This window comes from Macaca mulatta, chromosome 17 (genome assembly GCF_049350105.2).
Source record: "Macaca mulatta isolate MMU2019108-1 chromosome 17, T2T-MMU8v2.0, whole genome shotgun sequence".
Lineage (NCBI taxonomy): Eukaryota > Metazoa > Chordata > Mammalia > Primates > Cercopithecidae > Macaca > Macaca mulatta.
The window spans coordinates 95260960-95276173 of record NC_133422.1 but is presented as its reverse complement, the minus strand read 5'-3'; the positions used below and the strand labels follow the sequence as shown (position 1 = coordinate 95276173).

At 45.5% G+C, this 15214-nt stretch overlaps 1 protein-coding gene across 13 annotated transcripts in view; it reads left to right on the top strand.

Annotated features, from left to right (window-relative positions):
- Positions 1-1419: 1419 nt before the first annotated feature.
- GGACT (gamma-glutamylamine cyclotransferase) overlaps positions 1420-15214 on the top strand; it is a 57693-nt gene continuing 43898 nt past the window's right edge. For 3 of the 13 annotated variants that reach the window (XM_002800818.4, XM_077973922.1, XM_015121388.3), the window contains exons 1-2: positions 1420-1459; positions 6161-6332. The gene's annotated coding sequence lies outside the window, so the exon portion shown is untranslated. Of the gene's footprint in view, positions 2717-6160; positions 6333-15214 lie in introns of all 13 variants that reach the window. The other 10 variants (XM_028837265.2, XM_077973924.1, XM_015121390.3 and 7 more) reach the window with 4 other exon arrangements.

Sequence of the window (15214 nt, the reverse complement as noted above, 5' to 3'; positions counted from 1 at the left end):
CCAGCCTGGGTGACATGGTGAAATCCTGTCTCTACCAAAAATACAAGAAATTAGCCGGGCGTGGTGGTGCATGCCTGTGGTCCCAGCTACTCAGGAGGCTAAGGCAGGAGGATCACTCGAGCCTGGGAAGCAGAGGTTGCAATGAGCCAGCACATGCTACTGTACTCCAACCTAGGTGACAGAGTGAGCACCCATCTCAAAACAAACAAAAAATTCATCCTGTCATCTTTAATTTTCCTTTATCAGAAGAATTAATCTATTTGCCTTACTTTCCTTTGCTGACATGATTTTCCTCCCTCAAAAAAGAAATGAAAGTGGAATCATTCTTTCGCTTCAAAAAGTTATTACTGCTCCCTTTAAAAATACTAATATGAGCTAGACAAGTTTTTTTAAAATACATTTCAATTTAATCATGAAGTGTCCAAGACAAGAAAAAACTCTGTGAAAACCAACTACTTATGTACCTGATGGTTTAGATTTCTTTTGGAATTGTACATCTGTTCAAAATGCGATCACATCTCATTGTTGGAAATGTTTGGATAAAAACCAATTTATATAAAGGTTTCAATCAGTCCACGTCCATGAGAAAGTAGAAAGGGCAGGAAATGATTAAGGGGGATTATTGCTAATCTGATAAACACAGATTTGTGGCTTTCGGAGAGACAGAAGTGTCACTCTCTCCATATCTGTACCATTCCTACCACCTGGCCCCCAAATGGCATTGCTTCAACCCAATGTCTCTAGGGAAAATTTTCTCTTCTGATTTTGGTTCTCAGTCCTGTAATTTCTGGGGCTTAAATTAGTCCTGGAGCTAGGGAAGAGGTGATGTCATTCTTCCATTGTCTCCTTCAACCACAGTTTCATTTTAAGAGAGTATTGGTAAATAAGTGGGCAGTGTGACTAGATGACCGTCTGGACTCCGTATCAGGGCTGTGTGCATGCTCAGCTGGGGGCCCTTGGTAATGTGTGATGTGATAGATACACACATGGTTTGCATCCCCAGGTGTGTCTGAGCTTTGGGTTCATTTGTGTGTGAGTGTGCGTCCATCTGAGGTGCTGTGTCCTCAAGCTTGTGGAGTCGTGAGTCTGTGTTTTGTGGGGTGTGGCCCAGGTGTCTGGGTCCACCATGCAATCGGGGCTTGAGCCTGAGTGCTCAGGTGTGTTAGGGTGGATGTGACTTCTGTGGGGTGTCCCCAGGTGTGTGAAGCTGGTTGCGCTGTGTCTGCGGCGGGGCGTCTCCGGCGGGGCGTCTCCGGCGGGCATCGGCGTGGGTGGGTCTGGCTCTTAGGCGGTCAGTTGTGCGTGCGGCCAGGTGTGTGCGAGGGCCCAGCAGGGGCGGGCGGGCCTCGCGTCCCGCCTGCAGGGGGCGCCGCCGGGGGCGGCCTGGGAGCAGAGGCGCGGGCCCGGCCCTGCATTTCCGCCCCGGTCCGGCCCTCCCCGACGCCCCGGCTGCCGGCAGGTGAGGCGCTGAGCGCGGGAGGGGGTCGGGGAAGCGTCCGCTCCGCCCCCCGCGGGAGGTGTCCTGAGCCCCGCGGGAACTCGGGGTGCCGCTCCCTGCGCGGCGTCTGGGCCGAGGCCGCAGCACCCGGCGTCCCCGGGGGTGAGGGAGGAAGCCTGGGGCGCCGCCGGCGAGGCCAGCCGGAGGGAGAGGACGGTGGACCCTGAAACGCGTCCTCCATTGCCTCGCGCGGGGGCCATGGGCGCGATTGCCAGAACGGGCGGAGGGCGGCCAAAGCCAGGAACCGCCTCACGCACGGACGCTGCTTCCTTGTAAAGGAAACGTGGCCGCCCACACGCTGGCTTTCAGAGGACCTCGGCTGAACCAGGCTAACGCTTCTCAGAAATTGTTCTTAAAGATTTCCCGTTTGTAAGGAGACTGGAAGCAGCAAAAGAAATCTAAAAACGTCTCCTGGCACTTGTGAATTTCTGATCTAAGGTTTCTTTGGAGCCGTTAGTGAAAATTCTGAAATTTTGAAGAAATTTATTAACTTGATTATTAATTATGGTTATCATTGCTATTTTACTCCGTGGGCCAAGGAGAACGCCATAGGCTCAAAAGCCGACTTAAGTGTTTTTGGAACACAGCTTCTTAACTCCACGCTTAGTTGATTCATATTGAAGTGATAAGAAAATGTACTAGATTTCTGGCCTTTTTTGTTGTTGTTTGGGATGGAGTCTTGCCCTGTCGCCCAGGAAGGAGTGCAGTGGCGCGCTCTCGGCTCACTGCAGCCTCTGCCTCCCGGGTTCAAGCGATTCTCCTGCCTCAGCCTCCCAAGTAGCTGGGATTACAGGCGCCTGCAACCACGCCCAGCTATTTTTGTGTTTTTAGTAGAGACGGGGTTTCACCATGTTGGCCAGGCTGGTCTCGAACTCTTGTCCTCGTGATCCGCCCGCCTTGGCCTCCCAAAGTGTTGGGATTACAGGCGTGAGCCACCGCACCCGGAATTTGTGGCCTTTTTTAAAAGCATGTGATTTATTTTGCTAAATGTCCCAGGAAAAATGATTAATGGAAAACTACAGGTGACCTATATAAAGTGTAGGTCTTCACACACGTACGTGTCCTTATGTACATTTACCTGTAAATGAAGACGACTTTTCCCTGGCCTCATTCAGTTTATCGAAATGCTCAGATGAGGAGCACCTGCAGTTTGCCCGTATTTTCCCAAAATGCCTTGTTTGCCTGCAACTATTCCCAGGAGAAGCCAGACTTTCCTCCGTAAGCAAACCACTGTGCTCTCGCAGAGATTTGTACTGTAAAAGCTGAGTTTGCAAAGTTAAATTAATTTCGAATTGGTGGATTTTTGTATGGAAATACTTTGGGCTAGTTGACTTTACTAACCAGGACCTACCTACTACTAGTCAGGAGAGGGTGGTGGTTTGTGGTTCTCTGGATAGTGGGTAGCCGTAAGTAGAACTGAAGAGGGATTTTAAAATGATCTATTCATTTTTCTCTTTACTAGTAAGATTTCCAATCTGTGTCCATTCTTGAAGTCATTGGGAGGCTTTGTACCCACCTGGAGCCAGGGCCCTTACCAGGGATTAGGGCACCGGCAGACTGGTGTGGAGGTGTAGTGCAGGCGTGCTTGAAGAGGGACAGGACCCAAGGAAGGGTGACAATAAGAAGACAAAAACACGAAATATTCGCAGCCCTCTTTAGAACATCCTCCATCTAGGCAAAATCTATTAGGAATTTTAAGAGGCTTCAATTAAACATTAGTGCTCAGTGTCTTGCTGAAGAGGAAGTCATTCTTCAGTCGAAGCTCTATTGTCAGTAAAACTGCTCAGGATAAGGCAGCCGTGTTTAGGCTGTGAGGAGCTGCCCCTGGACTGCGGAGCTTGCTCCGTAAAAGGCGTCTTGATACCCCCTCAAATGGATTTACAGAAAAGACTCAGCTGTTGGAAGTCTCCGGGATTGTATGGCATCATGAGGTAACAGACCTGGTAAATAGCTAGAACGTAGAGAAGAATGAAACCAGAGGCAGTGTGCTGTTGGAGCTGAGAGATGAGTGCTTACTGGAGGGCCAGGAGAAGGTCACAGTTGGACAGACCTTAAGCAGAGAGTGGATTTTTATAGGCAGAAGAGTGGAAAGGGTGGCCGACACCATGAGCAAAAATAAGCTGAAAATGACAGTGTGTTCGAGAAAGGCAAACAGCTGGCGTGCTGAGCCTGGACTGCGCGTGAAGAGGGGTGGGGTGGGGGTGGGGGTGCCTGGAAAGCAAGGCTCTCTGGTGATAACCTCTACTTTTCAATCATGGTTCTGATTTTTTTTTTTTTTTTTTTGCTTGTTTATTGGGAAAATTTTAAGCAAACATGAAAGCACAGCAAAGTAGTAGAATGAATTTCCATATATCCATCAAATGGACTTCACAAGTCTCGTTTGGCCATATCCACTTCATCTTTTTTTTTCTTTTTTTGGTTGTGGCTGAAGCAGTTTAAAGCAGTTTATTCCAGACAACATAACATTTCACCCCTAAATTGTTCAGCATGCTTCTCCAGGGAAAGGGCATTTGCTTGTGTAACCATAATACAATTATCACCTCCTGATGAAATTGACAATAATTCCTTAATATTTTCTAAAACCTAGCCCATGATCAAATTTACCTGATCACCTCAAAAATTAACTTATTTTTACTGTTGGTTTGTTTGAATCCAAATCCAGACAAGAATTTGTTGACTATCTGTTATCTTTTTATTTTTTGAGACAGGATCCAGCTCTGTTGAGATCATGGCTCACTGTAACCTCAAACTCCTGGATTCAAGCCATCCTCCCACCTCAGCCTCCTGAGTAGTTGGGATTACAGGCATGTGCCACAACACCCAGCTAATTTTTTTTTTGTTGTTGTAGAGATAGGTATTGCCCAGGCTGGTTGGTTGTTCCCCTAACCCCCAATGGAGTCTCATTGACTCTTGTCACCCAGGCTGGAGTGCAGTGGCACAATCTTGGCTCACTGTAACCTCTGCCTTCTGGGTTCAAGCGATTCTCCTGCCTCAGCCTCCCAAGTAGCTGGGATTACAGGTGTATGCCACCACGCCCAGCTACTTTTTTTGTATTTTTAGTAGAGACGGGGTTTCACCATGTTGGCCAGGCTGGTCTCGAACTCCTGAACTCAAGTGATCCACCTGCCTCGGCCTCCCAAAGTTCTGCGATTACAGATGTAAGCTACCATACCCAGCTGTTGTCTCTTTCAGTCTAGGGCAGGGGTGGCAAATTTCTCTGTGAAGGGCCAGATACCAGCTCTTTCAGGCTTTGCAGGCCCTATGGTCTCTGCCGTAACTGCTCAGCTCTGCTATTGTCATGCAGAAGTAGCCAGGGGTGATAGTAAATGGATAAGCGTGGCTGTGTTCCAATAATACTTAATTTCCAAAACGTTTGTGTTTTAAAATCCACCCACAGGCTGGACTGACCCGCAGGCTGTGGTTTGTCGACCCAGGTCTAGAGCAGCCTTGGCGGGTTTCTTTAATGCCAATGACTGTCGATGTTGCTTGGTTGATTGCCTGTAGAGTGCCTCACGTTCTGGATATGTTGGGCTGCTTTTGGTGGAGTATGGTTTGGCTTACTTCTCTATCCCCTATATTTCCTGTAAACTAGAAGTTAGAGTTAGAGGCTTCATTAGGTTCATGCTCGCCATTTTTGGCAAGTCTACTTCAGAAGTGGTTTGACTTTTTTAAAATCTAAATTTATCTGACTTTAAAGACTTGGAAACCCTCATCAAAGAAGCTCAACATTACCAAAATAGGAGCTCAGCATTACTAAAATCGGCTTTGCCTGATGGCTGAGAATACATTTTTTCTCTTTTTCTTTTTACTTTTCTTACTTGTGGGAGAGTATATAGAGCTGTTATTTCTCAGAGTTCTTTCTTGATTAATTTTTGTGGGTACCTAGTAGTAGGTGTATATGAGATACAATGTGTAATAACGCTCATTACAGGGTATATGAGATACAATGTGTAATAATCACATAAATAATCAGGGTAAATGTGGTATCCATCACTTCAAGCATTTATCTTTTGTGTTACAATCTAATGATACTCTTTTAGTTATTTTTAAATGTACAATTACATTATTACTGACTATAGTCACCCTATTGTGCTATCAAATACTAGATCTTATTCCTGCTTTCTATGTTTCTGTACCCATTAACCATCTCTACTTTCCCCCAACCCCCCACTACCCTTCCTAGCCTCTAGTAACCATCATTCTGATCTCTATCTCAGTGAATTCAATTGTTTTAATTTTTGGCTCCCACAAATGAGTAAGAACATGCAAAGTTTGTCTTTATGTGCCTACCTGGGTTATTTCACTTCACATAATGACCTCCAGCTCCACCATATTGTTGCAAATGACAGGATCTCCTTTTTAATGGCTGAATAGTACTCCATTACATATGTGTGCCACATTTTGTCAAGGAGGTCTTGAGAACTTTGAACCCTTTCTCTAGGTCACTGGAAGGTGCCTGTATTCAAGGCATTCTTTGGCCCCTCAAGCATGTGAACTACATTTTTGCACTGAACAAAAATATATTCCTTCCTTGGGCATATGCCCAGGGTCTCAGATTGCCTTCTAATGGGAGTTAGGTCATTTATGTTTGTTTTTAAGCCCCTTATTGCTTAAATGTTTAATTTTCTTCAGTTGACTTCCTCTTCTCTTACCTCCCAACAGGACCGAAAACTGGATATTTGGTCCCCGTGGACTTTCTGGTCACCCTATGAGGTAGATTTACTTTGTCTTGAGTCATGTGGAAGGACTCTGAAGTCACAAGTTTTTAAGACTCTCAGGCTTACTGTGGATCTGGATTCTAAGGCAACACTTCCTTGAAGAAACAAGCTTACAGGTGAGAACTCTTACTCTCTGTTCTAGAGTGTTCATTGCTCAAGTTCTAGAGCACCACAAGAAGTATGCTGACAAATAGTGTCAGTTGGAAGCCCTTGTCTCTTTGTCATTTAAGAATAGTGGTGGGGGGCCAGGTATGGTGGCTCATACTGTAATTCCAGCAGTTTAGGAGGCTGAGGCGGGAGGATTGTTTGATCCCAGGAGACTGAGGCTGCAGTGAGCTGTGATTACACTGATTATGCCACTGTGCTCCAGCCTGGGCAACAGAGTGAGACCCTGTCTCAAAAAATTAAAGGAGGAGGGAAGGGAAGAATAGTAGAGAAACTGTATGTTCATTTCTGCATCTATTTTTCTTTGGGGTGTGTGGTCTTTTGACTTACAAGAATTATATATTGAGAATATGAATCTTTTGTCATATATACTATAACTATTTCCACCCTATTTTTTTTATACTTTGTGTAATACAATCTCTAGGCTTTGCAAAAAATTTTAATTTTATGTAGTTAAAATATTGATCTCCCCTTTACAGTGTCTTTGTTTTGTGTTTTGCTTAGAAAGACCTGCCCATTTTAAGGTTTCCTTTTAAAATTCATGTTGACACAGATAAATGAAAATGTAATGAGAGCTGGGAACATGTGATTCTGAAAAAGACTATTGAAGGGGGAGTATTTCCAGACAATATAATACCAAACTAATGTTGGCATTAAGACTGGTCCTATGTTGCTAAGTGTTGAAGTTGGGCGATGAGTATTTGAGAGCTCCTTCTATCATTACCCTAGTTTTGTACATATTTTACTTTCCATAACAGAGTTTTTTTTAATTTTATTTTTATTTTTATTTTTTTACCAAGAATAGCAGGGGGAAATTGTATCTTTGTCCCATTCATTCATATTCAGCAGCTATTTATTAAGCTGTTCTGAACACTGGAGGGTATCATGTTAATAAATGAAAAAGGTATTGAAATTTCTGTTATGTGGGAGACAAATATTAGCATCATGGTTAAGGGCACCAACTTCTGTGTCAGACCGCCTGGCTTCTCGTCCTCCCATTGCCACTTACTAGCTGGGTGATTTTGGACTTTTTAATTAAAAAGATGTGTATAATAACAGCTGTCTGGAGGCTCTAGGGAGAATCTGTTTTCTTGCTTTTTGCAGCTGCTAGAGGCCACCTGCATTCCTTGGCTTATTGGCCCTTTCCTCATATTCCAAGCTAACAACATTGCCCTTTTCTGACCCTGCTTTTGTCATCACATCTGTCTGATCTGATCCAGGACAGGTTTTCCAGTTTTAAGGATTCCTCATTTGATTAGATTGGGCCCACTTGGATAATCCAGATTAATCTCTGCATTTCAAGGTCCTTACATCTGTGAAGTCCCTTTTGGCATAGGAGGTAACATATTCATAGGTTCCAGGGATTAGGATGTGAACACCTTTGGGTGGCCATTATTCTGCCAACCACAGATTTGAAGAGACAAAAGAAAGTGAATGTGACTGAGTCCTTGGCAGGGAGGAGATGGGACTGGAGAGGGAGCCAGGCAGAGAGGATTCAGTAGGTCATCATATGTTTTGAAGTTCCTCCCAACAGTAAGAGGAAGTTATGGTCAGATTTATTCCCTCAAATCTGGAATCAGCTGTTTCTCCAAGGAGCCCTAGTTAGCTGTTTTAAAGTGAAAAATGATACTTAAAGACCGTAATCTGGACCTAACAGGGTGCTCATTACTGTTGGATTGGCAGTTGTTTTTAAGCCATTTCAACAGACAGGGAAAACCATTGTTCAAGATAAAATATTTCATGAGTGCCTACTGGTAACATCCAAGTCTGTTTCTGGACTGCAGCGTTTTTGCTTAATGTCATAGAACTTATATCCATACCCCTTTCTTCCACTCCAGAAATCTCAGTTCACAGCAACCCAGTGTAATTGATGATTTGCTTTAGCCCTCACCCCACGGAGTCAGTGCCACAGGGGTGTGGGGATTGGGAGGAAGACCACGGAGGTAAAGTGTCATTTTTGTTACATCGTATCAAGCCTACATACCGTCTACAAGACTTCTCTCTTTTGCTGTTGACCTTGCTTACCTGACTGAAATAGTGATTGGCAGGTTTCTCCACTGTAAAGTCACACTTTCCCCCTCACTTCATACTGTGCTCTGAAAGGAAGTCATAGTGAGCAGCCTGCACTTCTGGAGGGAGGAGTTATTTAGACTTCATCTCCTTAAGGGGAAAGTGTCTACATATGTTATTTGGAATTCTTCCATGTAGGAGGTTTATCTGTTTTCTTGCATTTATTTACTCAGTCATTTATATCATTATGGACTCACAGACACTTATTTTATACTTTAGGTTCTAATCCAGTACTCCTTATTTTGTTCTCCAGTTGTTCCTGCTTTGGTCATTGGTAGCTTGTTCTGTCGTCTCTTGTGTCCCTTTGACTTGCCCCATCATTCTGGGCTGGTGGGTTTGTTTATTTTTGAGCACTTCCTTGCTTTCCGATATTGCTAGATGCCCTAGATTCTTCTTGTGTATTTCCTGCTCCAGTCTTAGGTTCAGCCATTTCTCTAGGGAACCCTGGTCCCCTCTGTTGGAGATGTTGTTGGAAACCACAAGCTGGATGCTGGTGTGCTTATTTAGACTGTGGTGTCATTGCTTTTAGGTCCTCTCAGCTGATGGAGCAAGGAAATGTCTGTGTGTACTGACCTGTGTGTATACACGTATCAGTAAATACTTCTGTATGGAACCAGCTGTTTCTGTGAGTCCACACTGGTGTCTCCAGCCCTAATCCTTTACCCCATGGATCACTCTCGCCTTTTCCCTGCTGTCTCTCACCTCCCACTCCAACAGTGAGAAACCTGGCTCCCATCGCCTGTGGCTCATTTGCCTACTTTTCAGTACATACGTGTGTATGACAGCATTGGAATTGCCATCTCGCCCTATGGGAACCACTGAATCAATGAGAGCCTGGTTTTTATTAATATATACAGTTCCTTTTGCCTTTAGTCTTCTAACTGTGGACTGGGCCAACAGGTGAAACAGTTTCTTTGGGCAGGCTGAATGAGATCCTGTTACCTTGAGAACATCTTACCAGTCAGATCTACAGGGTGCAGATTCCATGGCTTCCCACTGGCAGTTCTTCCATCACTTGGCTATTTTACTCCGCCTGAGCCAAGGCAGGCTTTGCTATCCTGACTTGACACAGAAGAGTTCCTTAGTAACTGTGTTCATTTGCTAGGGCTTCCATAGCAAATTACCACAGACTGGGAAGCTTAAGACAACAAAAATGTATTCTCGGCTCACAGAATCCAAAACCAGAATTCCAGGTGCTGTCAAGGCTGCCCTCCCTCCAAAGGCTGTATGGAAAGTCCCTCCCTACATTTTTCAGCTTCTGGTGATTCCAGGTGTTCCCCGGCAAGTGGCCGCACAGCTCCCGGTTCTGCTCTGTCTTCACATGGCCCCTCCTCGGTGTCTGTCTTCTCTCCTGTCCCTCATAAGGCTATCTGCCATGGGATTCGGGGCCCATGTAGGCTGCCCAGGATGATCTCATCTCAGCTTCCCTAATTAATCGCATGTGCAAAGTCCCTTTGCCGTGTGAGGTGCTGTAGTCAAAGGTTCCAGGGATTAGGGCATGGAGATGTTTGCGGGAGACCTTTGTTCTGTCAGTCTCACTTTGTGATGCTGCAGCCATCGCAGGATCAGAGCAGATCCCAAGGCATTTTTGGCAGAGTAAGACCAGGTGCCAATCCCCGAGGTGTGTTTCTGCTGCTCTTATACACCGAGGCAGTGCCATCAGGTCGAGACCCAGCAGGCCCCTCCTTCCTCAGCGCTGAAGGGAGGGGGCTTTGGGCTGACAGGAGACATAGGTTCCGTGCGTGAATTCCATCAGCAGAACGGTGCTCAGAACCTTCTTTGATTCACTCTGTAGGGGCAGAAAGGGGGTGATCCCTCTCTACCCCATCATAAGGGTCATGGCTGACACCCCTATGCCAAACATTAACAATAGAAAAGCAAAACACATGTTCAGTCATAGTTTTACATGACACAGGAGCTTTCAGAATGAAGACCAGAGACCCAGGGTGAACTCTCCAGATTTTGCTTAGATTTGAAGAAGCACAGACGGCCATGTGGAAATCCAATTGGAAAAAAGGGTGTGAGCCGATGGAAATAGACCGAGTGGGGAAGCCCAGCAAGGCCTGTCTCCAGGTTCTTCTTGGCCTCTCTGTTGTAGCATTTCTTCCTTCCAGGAATGGCGCAGGATCCTCTTGTCCAAGGTCTTTATGGCCAGCTATTACACGGAAAGGCGTGGGGAAGGCTAGAGTAGTATTTTTAGGTTTTATGGCTAGCTTTGGGGAAAGGGGTTCTGGTTCCTGTCACCTGCATTGGGGAAGAGAAATTCTGGATCCTATAGTTTGCCTTGCGGAAGGATGAGAGGGGCAAGACACGCAGGAGAAAGTCGGAGAGACTGAGCTGCTGAGCCCCACAACTCCTAGGCCCTCCCCTCCTGACAGCTGCCGGCACTCCTGCCTCCACACCCTGGGGGTGGTTTTGCTGCAACTGCTCTTTTATTTGAATTTCATGTTATTTTGTCTTGCATAATTGTTTTTGGATACTAGCCTAAACACTGCTGGGCTGTGAGCTCTGACTGGGTAAGAAACATGCCTTCCTCATTCGGAGTCCGCCATCATGCCTTCCACATAGTGGGGACCCAGTAAGAAAGAACTCACTTCCAGTTAGTCGAGAGTGTTTTTACAGAACTCATGTTCTGAGTCAGGCCAGAGTAAATTAGAGTAAGGAAGAGTATATGCGGGAATACTCCTCATATTAAGCTGTGTTCTTGTCCATTTTTCAAACGACCACATTTACTTTTCAAGCTTTTGAGTGTTAATTACCTCTTCCTGCTGTTGTCATCTGTACTTGGGAGTATGAAGAGGTAAGTTTAATGAAAATTAATATTTTTACATCTCATGATGGTTTTATTAACTTACCAGCATTAAATGAGGTTTGAAAAGTGTTCTTTGAGCCATTATTGAAAATCATAACTGCCTGCTTTGAATTACTCTTCCTCCCTTGATTTGGTGTTCTGCAAAGTTAGATCCAGATTATAAAAGCCTAATAAAAACTTAGGAGATTAGTATATCTCATAAATGAACAAAGAATGGTTTGACGGCATTGCGGGGAACATTTACGAAGTCTAAGTCATGGTTAACGTAATTTTAGGAGGAATTGTGAACAGCAAGATCTTTTACAATAGAAGTCAAGTAGACTCACAGGTAAGCCAGCAGTACCAGGGTTCCGGGGCTTAAGATCAGCTGGGATATAACTGAATGTACTGACTGGGAGCTTGCCAGAAGCTCAGTTACCTGCCTCTCACTGGGTTTCTCCAGCCTCTGTGTCACTTTCCATCTGGGCTATCTGGCAGATACCTTACACAAATGTGACACATTCTGGTCTCTCGGGCTTCAGTGTAGTGGTGGCATAAGTGGATGTTTTCATTATGTAGAATAAAAACAGTACTGGCAGAATATCTATAACAGAGACATCTTCAACAAACTTGTGTCCAGGGAGGCGCTCTCCATTGGCGGTGTTTGGGATTAGAGCTGTAGAGGTGAAGGTGGCCGCTACTGTGGGAGGAAAAGAGGAGTGCACTTGGTGTTCGGACATTTCCCTGTGGACGCGCAGATGCCAGGATCTCCTTATCAAATGAATGGCTTTCAGAGTCAACTTTGTGGTCAGGGCTCTCAGAAAACATCCATTTCCCTTTCCTATCTTTCCCTTCTGATATTTTAGTTGTGCCTGAGTAAATAACGAACCCCTGGTGAAGAAAGGCAAGTGAAAATGTCATTCCCACCCTTTGTTCATAACAATTAGGTACAAATTGGCCTTGAACTTGGTTCCTGCAGTGATAGAGACACATCCCAGTTGATGAACCCTTCTTCCGTCCCTGCTGCCCTTCCTCCTTTCCTTCTCCCCTTCATCCCTCCCTATGGCCCTCCCTCCTTTCCTTCTCCCCTTCATCCCTCCCTACGGCCTTCCCTCCTTTCCTTCTCCCCTTCATCCTTCCCTATGGCCCTCCCTCCTTTCCTTCTCCCCTTCATCCCTCCCTACGGCCTTCCCTCCTTTCCTTCTCCCCTTCATCCCTCCCTACGGCCTTCCCTCCTTTCCTTCTCCCCTTCATCCTTCCCTACGGCCTTCCCTCCTTTCCTTCTCCCCTTCATCCTTCCCTATGGCCCTCCCTCCTTTCCTTCTCCCCTTCATCCTTCCCTACGGCCCTCCCTCCTTTCCTTCTCCCCTTCATCCTTCCCTATGGCCTTCCCTCCTTTACTTCTCCCCTTCATCCCTCCCTACGGCCTTCCCTCCTTTCCTTCTCCCCTTCATCCTTCCCTACAGCCCTCCTTCCTTTCCTTCTCACATTCATTCCTCCCTACGGCCTTCCCTCCTTTCCTTCTCCCCTTCATCCTTCCCTACGGCCCTCCCTCCTTTCCTTCTCCCCTTCATCCCTCCCTGTGGCCCTCCCTCCTTTCCTTCTCCCCTTCATCCTTCCCTACAGCCCTCCTTCCTTTGCTTCTCACATTCATTCCTCCCTACGGCCTTCCCTCCTTTCCTTCTCCCCTTCTTCCCTCCCTATGGCCTTCCCTCCTTTCCTTCTCCCCTTCTTCCCTCCCTATGGCCTTCCCTCCATTCCTTCTCCCCTTCCTCTTTTTTTGTTTTCCCCTTTCCAGCATTTTACTGTGAACATTTCCAGACGTACTCTACAGTAGAGTGTAGTAACCCTCATGTGCCACCCACCCGGGATCAGAGATCACTGCACCATATTGGCTTTGCCATGCTTGTTCTACGTGCCCTCCTCTCTTTGTGTTTTGGAGTTTTATTTGCTTGTTTCTAGAGAATTTTGAAGCAAATGCCAGAAATCATGTCGTTGCACTCCCAAATATTTTAGTATGAATTTTGAGGGTTTTTTATATAAATATAATTCTGTCCAACAGTGAAAAAAATACTTAATATCTTTTAATATTGTATCCCAATTTCCTTTTTTTTTTTTTTTTTTTTTTTGAGATGGAGTCACCCTTGTCGCCCAGGCTGGGATGCAATAATCTTGGCTCACTGCAACCTCCGTCTCTTGGGTTCAAGCGATTCTCCTGCCTTCGCCTCCCAAGTAGCTGGGATTACAGGCACCCACCACAGGCCTGGCTAATTTTTGTATTTTTAGTAGAGACGGGGTTTCACCATGTTGGCCAGGCTGGTCTTGAACTGCTGACCTCAAGTGATCTGCCCGCCTTGGCCTCCCAAACTGCTGGGATTACAGGTGTGAGCCACTGTGCCCGGCCTATTTTTACAAAGCAAGGTCTGTGCAGTTGGTTTATTCAAGTCAGAATTTTTGTTGTTGTTGTTGTTGTTGTTGTTGTTGTTGTTGTTGAAACGGAGTCTCACTCTTGTTGCCCAGGCTGGAGTGCAATGGCACGATCTCGTCTCACTGCAACCTCCGCCTCCCAGGTTCAAGTGATTCTCCTGCCTCAGCCTCCTGAGTAGCTGGGATTACAGGCATGCACCACCATGCCCAGCTAATTTTGTATTTTTAGTAGAGGCGGGGTTTCTCCGTGTTGAGGCTGGTCTCGACCCCTGACCTCAGGTGATCTGCCTGGCTCGGCCTCCCAAAGTGCTGGGATTACAGGCGTAAGCCACCGTGCCCGGCTTCAAGTCAGAATTTTAAAATCCCATCTATTGTATTTGGTTTATGTATCTCTTGTCTCTTTTAAAAATAATTTTGTATGCCAGGCATTAATTTGATTCAGTTCTTATTCTTTTACCTTTCATTTTTAACTATTTTAGAGTAGTTGCATGCTCTCATGCTTTCATTCATTATTATTAAGTTTATATACAGTAAAACCAACTTGTTTGCACAATGTGAATAGATTTAAAATGTGTGGATTCTTGTACTGACCATCACCAACGGTATACAGAGCAGTCCCATCACTGCTTTTGTAAATTCAAGCCTCACGTGTTAACTGCTATGGTTTCGGCTCTCAGCTGGTGGTAGTATTTAAGAAACACAGAGTGGAGATTCCTGTCATCTACCTGGAAGAACGGTAGCATATAGGTTTTATTTTGTCACTTGAATCTCCCTGTTTTTCCTCTGAAAAGTTGCTGGAGGGTTCGACCTATTGACAGACCTTCCTTTCTAATATAGGAACTTCACAAATGAAGAACAGCTGACAAAGGAGACTAAGGACAGACGTCAGATGGGCTCTTGAGGTTGCTGTGGCTGAAGCCTCAGAGGCCAACTGCAGGGAAGATTTGGTTTCAAGTGTTAAAGAAATGGGATAGATTTCTTCCTCTTTTTTTTTTTTACACACAAGTGTGATTTATGTATTATATGATATTCTGGAGGAAGCAGTTCTGTTAATTTCTTTTTATTATTTCAGCTTTTTTTTAGATACAGGAGGTACCTGTGCAGGTTTTCTACAGAGCATATTTTACCCAGGTAGTGAGCATAGTACTCAGTGGGTCATTTTCAACCCCTGCCTCCCTTCCTTCTCCGATCTAGTATCTTCAGTGGCTCTTGCTCCCAGGTTTATGTCCATGTGTGCTTAGCATTTAGCTCCCACTTGTAAGTGAAAATGCGGTATTTGGTTTTCTTTCTTTTTTGAGATGGGGTCTTGCTCTGTTGCCCACACTGGAGTGCAGTGGTGTGATCTCAGCTCACTGCAACCTCTGCCTCCCAGGTTCAATCGATTCTCCTGCCTCAGCCTCCTGAGTAGCTAGGACTACAGGTGCATACCACCACACCCAGCTAATTTTTGTATTTTTAGCAGAGACGGGGTTTCACCATGTCGGCCAGGCTGGTCTCAAACTCCTTACCTCAAATAATTCCACCCGCCTCAGCCTCCCAAGAAGT